The 12,193-nt window shown below is 41.3% G+C and overlaps 1 long non-coding RNA gene across 1 annotated transcript; it reads left to right on the top strand.

Annotated features, from left to right (window-relative positions):
- The first annotated feature begins 544 nt into the window (after positions 1 to 544).
- LOC115647599 lies at positions 545 to 10,474 on the top strand. The gene is made up of 3 exons (XR_003999368.1): positions 545 to 558; positions 9,828 to 9,833; positions 10,393 to 10,474. It is a non-coding gene; the product is annotated as an uncharacterized LOC115647599 (long non-coding RNA).
- Positions 10,475 to 12,193: the final 1,719 nt, after the last annotated feature.

The raw sequence follows: 12,193 nt of genomic DNA, 5'->3' as shown, positions 1-12,193 counted from the left end.
TAATAGACATTTATCTAACCTACTCTTAAATATCTCCAGAGATGGAGATTCCACAACCTCCCTGGGCAATTTATTCCAGTGTTTAACTACCCTGACAGTTAGGAACTTTTTCCTAATGTCCAACCTAAATCTCCCTTGCTGCAGTTTAAGCCCATTGCTTCTTGTTCTATCATTGGAGGCTAAGGTGAACAAGTTTCCTCCCTCCTCCTGATGACACCCTTTTAGATACCTGAAAACTGCTATCAGGTCCCCTCTCAGTCTTCTCTTTTCCAAACTAAACAAACCCAATTCCTTCAGCCTTCCTTCATAGGTCATGTTCTCAAGACCTTTAATCATTCTTGTTGCTCTTCTCTGGACCCTCTCCAATTTCTCCACATCTTTCTTGAAATGTGGTGCCCAGAACTGGACACAATACTCCAGTTGAGGCCTAACCAGCGCAGAGTAAAGCGGAAGAATGACTTCTCGTGTCTTGTTTACAACACACCTGTTAATGCATCCCAGAATCGTGTTTGCTTTTTTTGCAACAGTATCACACTGTTGACTCATATTAAGCTTGTGGTCTGCTATGACCCCTAGATCTCTTTCTGCCATACTCCTTCCTAGACAGTCTCTTCCCATTCTGTATGTGTGAAACTGATTGTTCCTTCCTAGGTGGAGCACTTTGCATTTATCTTTATTGAACTTCATCCTGTTTACCTCAGACCATTTCTCCAATTTGTCCAGATCATTTTGAATTTTGACCCTGTCCTCCAAAGCAGTTGCAATCCCTCCCAGTTTGGTATCGTCCGCAAACTTAATAAGCATACTTTCTATGCCAACATCTAAATCGTTGATGAAGATATTGAACAGAACCGGTCCCAAAACAGACCCCTGCGGAACCCCACTTGTTATAACTTTCCAGCAGGATTGCGAGCCATTAACAACTACTCTCTGAGTACGGTTATCCAGCCAGTTATGCACCCACCTTATAGTAGCCCCATCTAAATTGTACTTTCCTAGTTTATCTATAAGAATATCATGTGAGACTGTATCAAATGCCTTACTGAAGTCTAGGTATATCACATCCACCGCTTCTCCCTTATCCACAAGGCTCGTTATCCTATCAAAGAACGCTATCAGATTAGTTTGACACGATTTGTTCTTTACAAATCCATGCTGGCTATTCCCTATCACCTTACCACCTTCCAAGTGTTTGCAGATGATTTCTTTGATTACCTGCTCCATTATCTTCCCTGGCACAGAAGTTAAACTAACTGGTCTGTAGTTTCCTGGGTTGTTTTTATTTCCCTTTTTATAGATGGGCACTATATTTGCCCCCTTCCAGTCTTCTGGAATCTCCCTCGTCTCCCATGATTTCCCAGATATAATAGCTAGAGGCTCAGATACCTCTTCTATTAACTCCTTGAGTATTCTAGGATGCATTTCATCAGGCCCTGGTGACTTGCAAGCATCTAACTTTTCTAAGTGATTTTTTACTTGCTCTTTTCTTATTTTCTCTTCTAAACCTACCCTCTTCCCGTAAGCATTCACTATACTAGACATTCCTTCAGACTTCTCAGTGAAGACTGAAACAAAGAAGTCATTAAGCATCTCTGCCATTTCCAAGTCTCCCGTTACTGTTTCCCCCTCCTCATTGAGCAGTGGGCCTACCCTGTCCTTAGTCTTCCTCTTGCTTCTAATATATTGATAAAATGTCTTCTTGTTTCCCTTTATTCCCATAGCTAGTACCTCAGTTTCCTACCTGTAGAATGGAATACTAGCACTGCCCTGCCTCCCAGGGGTCATATCAGGGTAAATACATCAAAAATTGTGAGGTGCTCAGATATTAGGGTAATGCAGGTCATAAGTACCACTGAGTCTCTTACTGTTCTGCCCCATATAATTTATTGGACATCTCCATCCTGGCTTTGGAGGTTATTGGGAAGAGTGGGGTGGGAAGAGACAGATCAACCAATGCCTTCAGGTATGAAGCATAACTGCCCCTGCTATGCCTCTGAGCCCTCTCCATTCCACTCTGCCCTCAGATACCACCAGGATACAGCGAAAAGACAGGTATTCTGTTGCCTGTCTCCTCTCCACCTCCACAGTACAGTGTCTCCTAGTTCGTAGATTCCAAAGCCAGAATGATTCATTGTGATCATCTAGTGTGACCTCCTATATAACACCGGCCATAAAACTTCCCTAAAGTCATTCCTAGACCATGTCTTTTAGAAGAACATCCTATTTTGATTTAAAAATTGTTGGTGATGGAAAAATCCATCAAGATCCTTGGTAAGTTGTTCTAGTGGTTAATTCCTCTCACTGATAAAAATTACACATTAGTCTGAATTTGTCTAGATTCAGCTTCCACTATTGGATGGTGTTATACCTTTCTCTGTTAGACTGAAGAGCCCATTGTTAAATATTTGTTCACGCAGTAGATACTTATACACTTATACACTGTAATCATGCCACCTCTTAACCTTCTCTACATTCAGCTAAACAGATTGAGCTCCTTGAATCTATCACTGCAAGGTGTGTTTTCTAAACCTTTCATCATTCTTGTAGCTCTTCTCCGTATCCTTTCCAATTTACTTGCAAGAGGCTGGCATTCTTTTAATAAAGTGTAAGCACCAGTGTCAGACAGCAGTGCTTTGGACAATGCCCAGGGCTGGATTATAAACCAGGACAGGTCTAGCAAAAATGGGACTCTTGGCAGTTGTGAGTTGCTGAGCCATTGGCAACATCACACAGAGTCATTTATTCATCAGAGATGTACAATAAAAGTGCATAACTAAATTTGAATTACATCATGGACCAAAGGAGTTCAAGAGACTTGGCAGTTTCTCAAGGAGACAGTTTCTCAAGGAGATATTAAAAGAAACTGCATACTGCCACACTGTAAAGGAAAGACAGGAAGCATAGTAAGAGGGCATTATGGCTCCATCAGGAGCTCTTTAATTTAAGGAATCCTACAAAAAGTGGAAACATGGATTAATTGCGAAGGATGAGTACAAAAGAATAGGCACAAGCATGTAGGGACAAAATCAGAAAGGCTAAGGCACAAAATGAGCTACACCTACCAAAGTACATAAGAGGAAATAAGAAAAGATTCTTTTAAATACGTGAGGAGCAAGAGGAAGATGAAGGAAAGAGTAGGTCTTCTACTTAGCAGCAAAGTAAAGCTCATAACTGATGGCAGAAAGAAGTCTGAGGCTTTTAATTTTGCTTATTTTGCTTCAGCTTTCACTAAAACATTAATGGTGGCCAGATACTCAACATAATGAAAACTAACAACACAGGGAAAGGACCACAAGCCAAAACAGGAACAGAACAGATAAGTTAAATGTATTCAAATCAGCAAGGCCTGATGAAAGTCATCCTAGGGTACTTAAGGAACTAGCTGAAGCAATTTTGGAACAAGATTAGCAATTATCTTGGAGAACTTATGAAAGATTGGTGAGGTCCCAGAAGGCTGGAGAAGGGAAGACATAGTACCTGTCCTTAAAAAGAGAGACAAAGAGGATCCGGAGAAGAACAGAGCAGTCAGCCTAACTCCATACCTGGAAAGATACTGGAACAAATTATTAAACAATCAGTTTGTATGCACCTAGAGGATAATCGGATCATAAAGAATAGACAGCATGGATTTATCAAGAACAAATTATGCCAAACCAATCTAATTCTCTTTTATGTCAGAGTTCCTGACCTACTGGACAGGGGGGCAGTAAAAATGATATCTTGATTTTAGTAAGGCTTTTGACACAATCCCACATGACATTTTCATAAGCAAACTAGGGAAATGTGGTGTAGATGAAATTACTTTATGGTAGGTGCACAACCTGTTGAAAGACCATACTCAAAGAACGAGGACCTACACACACACCACACAACAAAAACACTAACCCAGGAACCTATCCTTGCAACAAACCCCGCTGCCAACTCTGTCCACATATCTATTCAAGAGACACCATCATAGGACCTAATCACATCAGCCACACTATCAGAGGCTCATTCACATCTACCAATGTGATATGTGCCAGCAATGCCCCTCTTCCATGTATACCATTAAATTAGGCTTGGATAAAGATTAGGAGTGGATACGTCATTACACAAAGTAAAAACTATTTCCCCATGCTATTTTCCCCCTACTGTTACTCACACCTTCTTGCCAACTGTTGGAAATGGGCCATCCTGATTATCACTACAAAAGTTTTTTTTTCTCCTGCTGATAATAGCCCTCCTTAATTGATTAGTCTCATTATAGTGTGTATGGCAACACGCATTTTTTCATGTTCTCTGTGTATATATCTTCCTACTGTATCTTCCACTGCATGCATCCGATGAAGTGGGTTTTAGCCCACGAAAGCTTATGCTCAAATAAATGTGTTAGTCTCTAACGTGCCACAAGTACTCCACATTCTTTTTGCTGATACAGACTAACATGGCTACCACTCTGAAACCGTACTCAAAGAGTAGTTATCAGTGGTTCCCTGTCAAACTAGGAGGGCAGATCTAATACAGTCCCATAGGGGTATGTCTTGGGACCAGTGCTATTCAATATTTTCATTAATGGCTTGGATAATGGACTACAGAGTATGTTTATAAAATTTTCAGATGACACCAAGCTGGAAGGGGTTGCTAGCACTTTGGAGGACAGGATCTGTATTCAAAATAATCTTGACAAACAGGAGAATTGGTCTGAATTCAACAAAATGAAAATCCATACTTATAAGTCCAGCATGGAGAGTGCAAAATGCAGCTACAAAATGGGGAATAACTGGCTAGGAGGTAGTGCTACTGAAAAGTATTTGGGGGTTATAGTGGATTACAAATTGAATATGAGTAAACAATGTGATGCAGCTGTGAAAAAGACTAATATGCTGGGGTATATTAAAAGCAGTGTTGTATATAAGATATGGGAAGTAACTGTCCCATTCTACTCAGCACTGGAGAGGCACCAGCTGGAATACTATGTCTAGTTGTAGGCACCCACACTTTAAGAAAGATGTGGATAAATTGGACAGTGTCCTGGATAAAGCAAAAAAAATGATAAAAGGTTTAGAAAACTTGACCTATGAGGAAAGGTTAAAAAACTGGGCATATTTAGTCTTGAGAAAAGACAACTGGGGGGTTGGGGGAACCTGTTAACAGTCTTCAAATATGTTAAAGATTGTTATAAAGAGGATGATAATCAATTGTTGATCTACCTTCATTGGCTTGGAGAAGTATTGGGGTTAATATGCAGCAAGGGAGCTTTAAGTTAGATATTAGGATAAACTTTCTAATGACACGGGTAGTTAAGATCTAGAATAGGCTTCCAAGGGAGGTTGTGGAATCCCCGTAATTACAGGGTTTTGAAAACAGGTTAGAAGAACACCTGTCAAGGATGGTCTAGAGATTTCCTTGGCCCTACGTCAGCACAGGGAGCTAGACTTAATGACCTCTCGAGGTCTCTTTCAGCCCTATAGTTCTATGAAAACAAACTGCATATGGACAAGGCAGGGTAATGTATACATACATCATGCATCCAACTGTGAACAGCAAGACAGAAGTACTGTGTCACTGTGATGTCGTGTGTTCTCCAGGCTGATTCTGAGAGGGCCGAATTAGGCCAGGTGGGTCCAATCAGCCAATTAATCAGCAAATTATATATAAACTGTGTGGATGAAGCTAATTGTGAGGAAGCTCACCTGTGAATGAAGAGGGGGGGCCTGTATAAAGCCCAGGAGCTCAGAGTAAAAAGGGTCTGTCAGGAAGTAGGATGCAGTCACTTCTGGAGGGGAGGTGATAGGACATGTGTTTGGAGGTTACAGAGGCAGGTAGCCTTCAGCTACTCTCTGGGAGGAGGAAGTTAGGAGGCTGGCAAACCCTGGGAGGGGAGCCAGCCAGACAGGTAGGAAAGGGTCAGGGAAAGTGGCAACAAGATCCAGGAGGGAATAGACCTTGGTTGTTAATTAGAGGGTCCCTGAGCTGAGCCTGGACTAGAGGGTGGTCCTAGGTTCCCCCTACCAGCCATTGGGAAAGCGTCACTGGCTGGGCAAGAAATGGAAAGGCTGCCTAAACCTGTTCCTAAGAAGGGACTTTGATATCCCAGAAGTGGAAACAGCATGGTGACCTGGCCAGAAGGCCAAGTCATGAAGAGGCAGCAGCAGCTCCTGGATCAAGAGGGGTACTACAGAGTGATAGAGAGATGAGGTGCAACTGCAGGAAAGGGCTTTGGCCTTGCAGAGCTAGTCCCCAGAGAGGCCAGGAGGAGGCATCATCTAGTGGTGAATAGAGTACACTGTGACAGTCATATTTAGAATTAAACAGAAATAGCTATTACTATAACTATCCTAGGCAGTCATATAACCCCCCCATTACCATAGTACCCAATCACCTCACTATCTTTAATGTAGTTATCCTTGTAACTCCATGAAGAGAGAGAGGTTAGTTCCTTTATTGCCATTTTACAGAAATGGAACTAAGAGTCTGCGTGTCTTATCCAAGCTCAGGCAGGAAGTCTGGGGCCAAGCAGGGATTTGAACCCACATATCTCAACTTGCACCCTAACTATTGGACCATGCTTTCTCTTCAAACTACAGCTGATGTAAGGGTCACATAAGAGGCGGAATGTTTGGCAGCAATCTCTCATTCAAATAACTAGCAAGCAGAGTCTGAAATTATGATACAGCAGGGGTGTGATATATAGGAAATGTCATCTTTGAAAACACAAAACTAATATAAGACTTTAAACACACTGGCTTGATTCATTGTTGCCTTGCCATTGTGTAGTCAATTACGTCACTGAAAGTGGGTACCGTTGGAATGGTAGCATTTCACACCCACTGTGTGTAAGTGTAAGTGACTATATAAGGGGCAGAGAAAAGGGAACTGGACCTCCCTGTGTGTTACACTATTTTCTATACTCAAATGCTAATGAATTTCACATTATGTAAATTCACAATAAGCAAGCACAGGAAGTATGCTTATACCCAGAACACTGTGGAGTCTGCCCTTCATAGTTTGTGGCATTTTAAATAAACTGGTCTGTAAGGGTATGTCTACACTAAAAACAACCACCTGCAGCAGCAAGTCTCAGAGCCAGGGTCAACTGACTCAGTCTCCTGCTAAGGAGCTAAAAATAGCCAAGTACATGTTCCTGCTCAGACTGTAAGGTTGGATCTGAAATCTGGCAAGAGGGAAGTCAGAGTCTACATAGATATTTTTAGCCCTGTAACGTGAGCCCAAGTCAACTCATACAGGCTCTGAGACTTGCTGCAATGAGTTGTAAGTTTTTTGGTTTGTTTTTAATGTAGATGTATTCTAGGAGGGCTTTTAAGCCAAACTTGGAGCACATTGTGCAATTTATTTTTCCAGAGGAACTCGCTAGTAAAAATCAATGAGGAGTTCTGCTTAATGATCAATAGTACAAAATAGTCTTTGGCTTGGATTAGGAGTGAGACCAGATCATCTGACAAAGACAGCAAATGGTGCACATCTCACTACAGATGCATGGGGTCCCAACTTGTTAGTTATATTCCATTTACCTCCACACCAATATCATAGAATATCAGGGTTGGAAGGGACCTCAGGAGAACATCTAGTCCAACCCCCTGCTCAAAGCGGGACCAATTCCCAACTAAATCATCCCAGCCAGGGCTTTGTCAAGGCTGACCTTAAAAACCTCTAAGGAAGGAGATTCCACCACCTCCCTACTTAACCCATTCCAGTGCTTCACCACCCTCCTAGTGAAAAAGTTTTTTCTAGTATCCAACCTAAACCTCCCCCACTGCAACTTGAGACCATTACTCCTTGTTCTGTCATCAGCTACCACTGGCAACAGTCTAGATCCATGCCCTTTGGAACCCTCTTTCAGGTAATTGAAAGCAGCGATCAAATCCCCCCTCATTCTTCTCTTCTGCAGACTAAACAATCCCGGTGATTCAAGTCCAACAACTTGTGGTTAAACTAGAGTATCTTTTAGATAAATACTCACTCTTAAAGATATCAGGTGATGAAGAATCTATCAAACCAATTGGTAAGCTGTTCTAATGGCTAACTTCCATCACTGTTAAAAGAAAATCGTGCCTTATTTCTAGTTTGATTTTTTTTTTAGTTTCAACTTCCAGCCATTTCCTCATTGGATACATAAATATCACTTGATCAAATGTTAGCTAGGCACAGTGCATTTGTGTTCCGCTCACCAGCTACATCACACAATGTAGAGATCAGCTAATGATAACCTTACCCCCTTAGGAGAAAGTGTCACCATTTGCAGCACAGAAGACCAATTGATAAGTTTTAATCAGTATCTCTTTACTAACTATTTTAGTTAGTGATCATGGTGGCTTCCTTGTGTTTTCAAAGGAATATATGAATCTAATAATGTTTTTAAAAGAATATCCTTGTGTGATATAGATAATATGCTGAAAAATAATTGCCAGCTCTCTTCCAAATGCGAGTCTTATTTTCCATAGGATGCAGAACAGCTATATTCACTCCAAGAAGAGATGGCAATAGCAAGACTTTCGTAGGATAATATTTCTCACACATTCTCATGTTGCTCCATATTTCTCTGTCCCATTTCTAGGTGTCAGAGCTCATCAGGTATGTGACATACATTATGTGCCTTGTTCAGTGAAAAGTGTAGTGTAGAAGTTTCATAGGCGTGACGCCAATGTACCGCACATGAGGCATAAGAGGTATATTGTTAATTCAGATTTACTACTAATCTGCAAGGAACATCGAAACTAATTTTCTGAAAACACCAAGTTCCTGTCAGCTAGACAGAATCCCTGTCTTTGAATTAGTGCTGCTCTTGAGCAGTGAAAATGAACCCAAAATCCATGCACACAGCCTTGTTCTTTCTGCATGTCTGTAAATTTGGCAATGAAACTGTGTAGCCACTGTACATGTCCTTTATATAATTGGTCCCAGAAGAGAAACTGCATGATATAGCTTGAACTTTCCCTGTGGGAATGGGGAAGACCCAATCATAAGAAGATACTCTTTCAAAAATATAATGTCATTCTCTCAATAGGAATCAGTCTATGAAGGTAGGGGAGAGGTTTGGAAATAAATAAATAATACTGAATTGGCTCTCTGAAAAGTGGTTGCTTATTTTCAGTTAGTTTGGGGCAAGCTGGTTCTTTCATTTCCCCTCCACCCTATGCATTTAGTACTGCTTCTTAAAAAAATTGTCTATAACTTGTCTTCTCTAGTAATAGCAGAATGCCTCTTTCACGTACTGCTAAGCTACTATTACTCTGATAATCTATTTCCAATCATACATTGGTTCAAGGTACTCTGTTTGGTTACACAACTTTTTCCGGCACTCCTAGATAGACAAAAAGGGCTCTAAATTCAGCTATCTTAGCTTGTTAGGATTCTTACTGCACAGGGGGAACCCTTCAATGGTGTAGACCTACCCATCCTAACCCATGGCACAAAGGGCATATCAAGGGAAGTGGGGAGAGTAGTCCTATGCCTCACGTACCTATCTATGCATTTATATTGGGTACATCACTGCATCTGGGAAGAGGTAGTGAAGAGCAGCATGCTAATTTCACAGATACTACTATATGGATAGGAGCTGTGAATATTACTTGGGACAGAAATATAAAGATAGAGAGAACTTAAAAACATGAGCATAAAATAGCAATATGAGATTCAACTTGGCAAACTACAAATTAATGCCCATCTGGGGGTAAATGATCCGAAGGTCATGTATACCATGGGAAGATACAGGCTTGGAAATAGTAATACTGAGAAACAATGTGTGATGATAGAGGACAGGACAGCATTGTAATAAGGCAGCAAAAAGGCCAATGTGATTGGGGGTGGGTGGGCTGTAGGTGCAAAAGAACCAGGTTACTCAGAAAGAGTCACTAACCACCACTAGTGCCATATCAGAATATTGCATTCCATAATGGATACCACATTACCAGACAACAAACTGGAGGGATTTCACAAAAAACGTAACAAAGATCGGGAGTGTGCAGAGAGTGACTTACAAGGAAAACATTTTAAGAAGCTAAACATGTGTAACATGTCTTAGTTCTTTCTAAGGAGATCCATGATAAGCATATACAACGATTTAAAGAAGCTCAGCACGAAGAATGGAGAGAATTAGTTAATCAATCAGTCTAGAAACCTAAGTAAGCTAGCTGTCATTGGAGCAGTAACTGGTTAAAAGAGAGCAAATAATGGGTAGGAATAAATAGTCTATTCTTAGAATAGAGAGGTAAATAGTGGTGTCCCCCAGGAGTCTGTACTAGGACCAGTATTGTTCAACATATTCATAAATGATCTGGAAAAAGGAGTAAACAGTGAGGTGGCATAATTTGCATATGATACAAAACTACTCAAGGCCTGGTCTACACTGGGGGCGGAGGGAATAGATCTAAGATACACAACTTCAGCTACAAGAATAGCGTAGCTGAAGTCAACATATCTTAGATCGAATTTAAATTACTTACTTCGCGTCCTTGCGGCGCTGGATCGATGGCCGCAGATCCCCCATCAACTTTGCTTCCACCTCTCACACTGCTGGAGTTCAGCAGTCGATGGGAGAGTGATCAGGGATTGATTTATCACATCTACACTACACTATACTATCAATAGCTCAGCGGTTTGCGCAGTGGCCTACTAAACCCAGGGTTGTGAGTTCAAGCCTTAAGGGGGCCATTTGGGGATTGATCCTGCTTTGAGCAGGGGGTTGGACTAGATGATCTCCTGAGGTCCCTTCCAACCCTATGATTCTATGAAAATCCCTGACAGATCAATCACTACCTGCTGATCTGGATAATTAAGTTCAAAGCAGACTGTAAAGAGTTACAAAGGGATCTCAAAACACTGTGTGACTAGGCAACAAAATGGCAGATGAAATTCAATGTTGATGAATGCACAGAGGAAAACAATCCCAACTGTACATATAAAATTATGGGGTCTAAATTAGCTTTTACCACTCAAAGAGTTCTTGGAGTCATTGTGGATAGTTATCTGAAAACATTTGTTTAATGTGCAGCAGCAGTTAAAAAAGCTAGCAATGTAGGGAATCATTAGGAAAGGGATAGATAATAAGACAGAAAATATCATATTGCCTCTATATAAATCCATGGTATGCCTGCATCTTGAATACTGCATGCAGATGTGGTCACCCCATCTCAAAAAGATATATTGGAGTTGGAAAAGGAACAGAAAAGAGCAACAAAAATGATGAGGGGTATGGAACAGCTTCCATATGAGGAGAGATTAATAAGACTGGGACTTTTCAGCTTGGAAAAGAGATGACTAAGGGGGGTGGTAATGATAGAAGTCTATCAATCATTACTAGTGTGAAGAAAGTAAATAAGGAAGTGTTATCTACTCCTCATAACACAAGAACTAGGGGTCACCAAATGAAATTTAATAGGCAGCAGGTATAAATAAAGTATTTCTTCACATAACCACAGTCACCTATGGAACTCCTTGCCAGAGGATGTTGTGAAGGCCAAAACTAAACAAGGATCAAAAAAAGAATTAGCTAAGGTCATGAAGGATAGGTCCACCAATGACTATTAGCCAGGATGGGCAGGGATACAAGTTTCCCTAGCCAGAAGCTGGGAATGGGTGACAGGAGATGAATGACTTGATGATTACCTGTTCTGTTCATTCCCTCTGAAGCACCTGGCATTGACCACTGTCGGAAGACAGGATATGGGCTAGGCAGACCATTGGCCTGACCCAGTATAGCCATTCTTACATTAGTAAAGTGGTACAGAACGCAGAGACCTGCCTAGTCAGCAGTGCTTCTTCATGGCAGCACATAACACTACTTCTCCATGCTCTGCCCTGGTGTCTATTGGCTTTTAGTCTGAATTTAAGGTATTCATTTTAACCTATAAATAGGGTGGCCAGATAGCAAATGTGAAAAATCAGGACGGGGGTAAGGGGTAATAGGAGCCTATAGAAGAAAAAGGCGCAAAAATCAGGACTGTCCTATAAAATCAGGACATCTGGTCAGCCTACCTATAAAGCCCTAAATGACTGAGACATTTGTACTTGAGAGATCGTGTAACAACACAGGGCTTCTCCCCAGCTCCCAAAGACACACAGCCACATTCACAGTCTCTCTTAGGCACTTTTATTGTAAGTTTCTCAACTGCTCCTGGGCTACAATCCTCAGGGGATTTTTTCCCCTTTACTCTTTGGCTTTCACTGCCTTTCCTTTTAGGGGAGACTGGCAGTC

The sequence above is a fragment of the Gopherus evgoodei genome, chromosome 1 (assembly GCF_007399415.2).
Source record: "Gopherus evgoodei ecotype Sinaloan lineage chromosome 1, rGopEvg1_v1.p, whole genome shotgun sequence".
Taxonomy (NCBI): Eukaryota; Metazoa; Chordata; order Testudines; family Testudinidae; genus Gopherus; species Gopherus evgoodei.
Note: the sequence above shows the minus strand (reverse complement) of the source record. Positions and strands in the feature narration are given on the sequence as shown.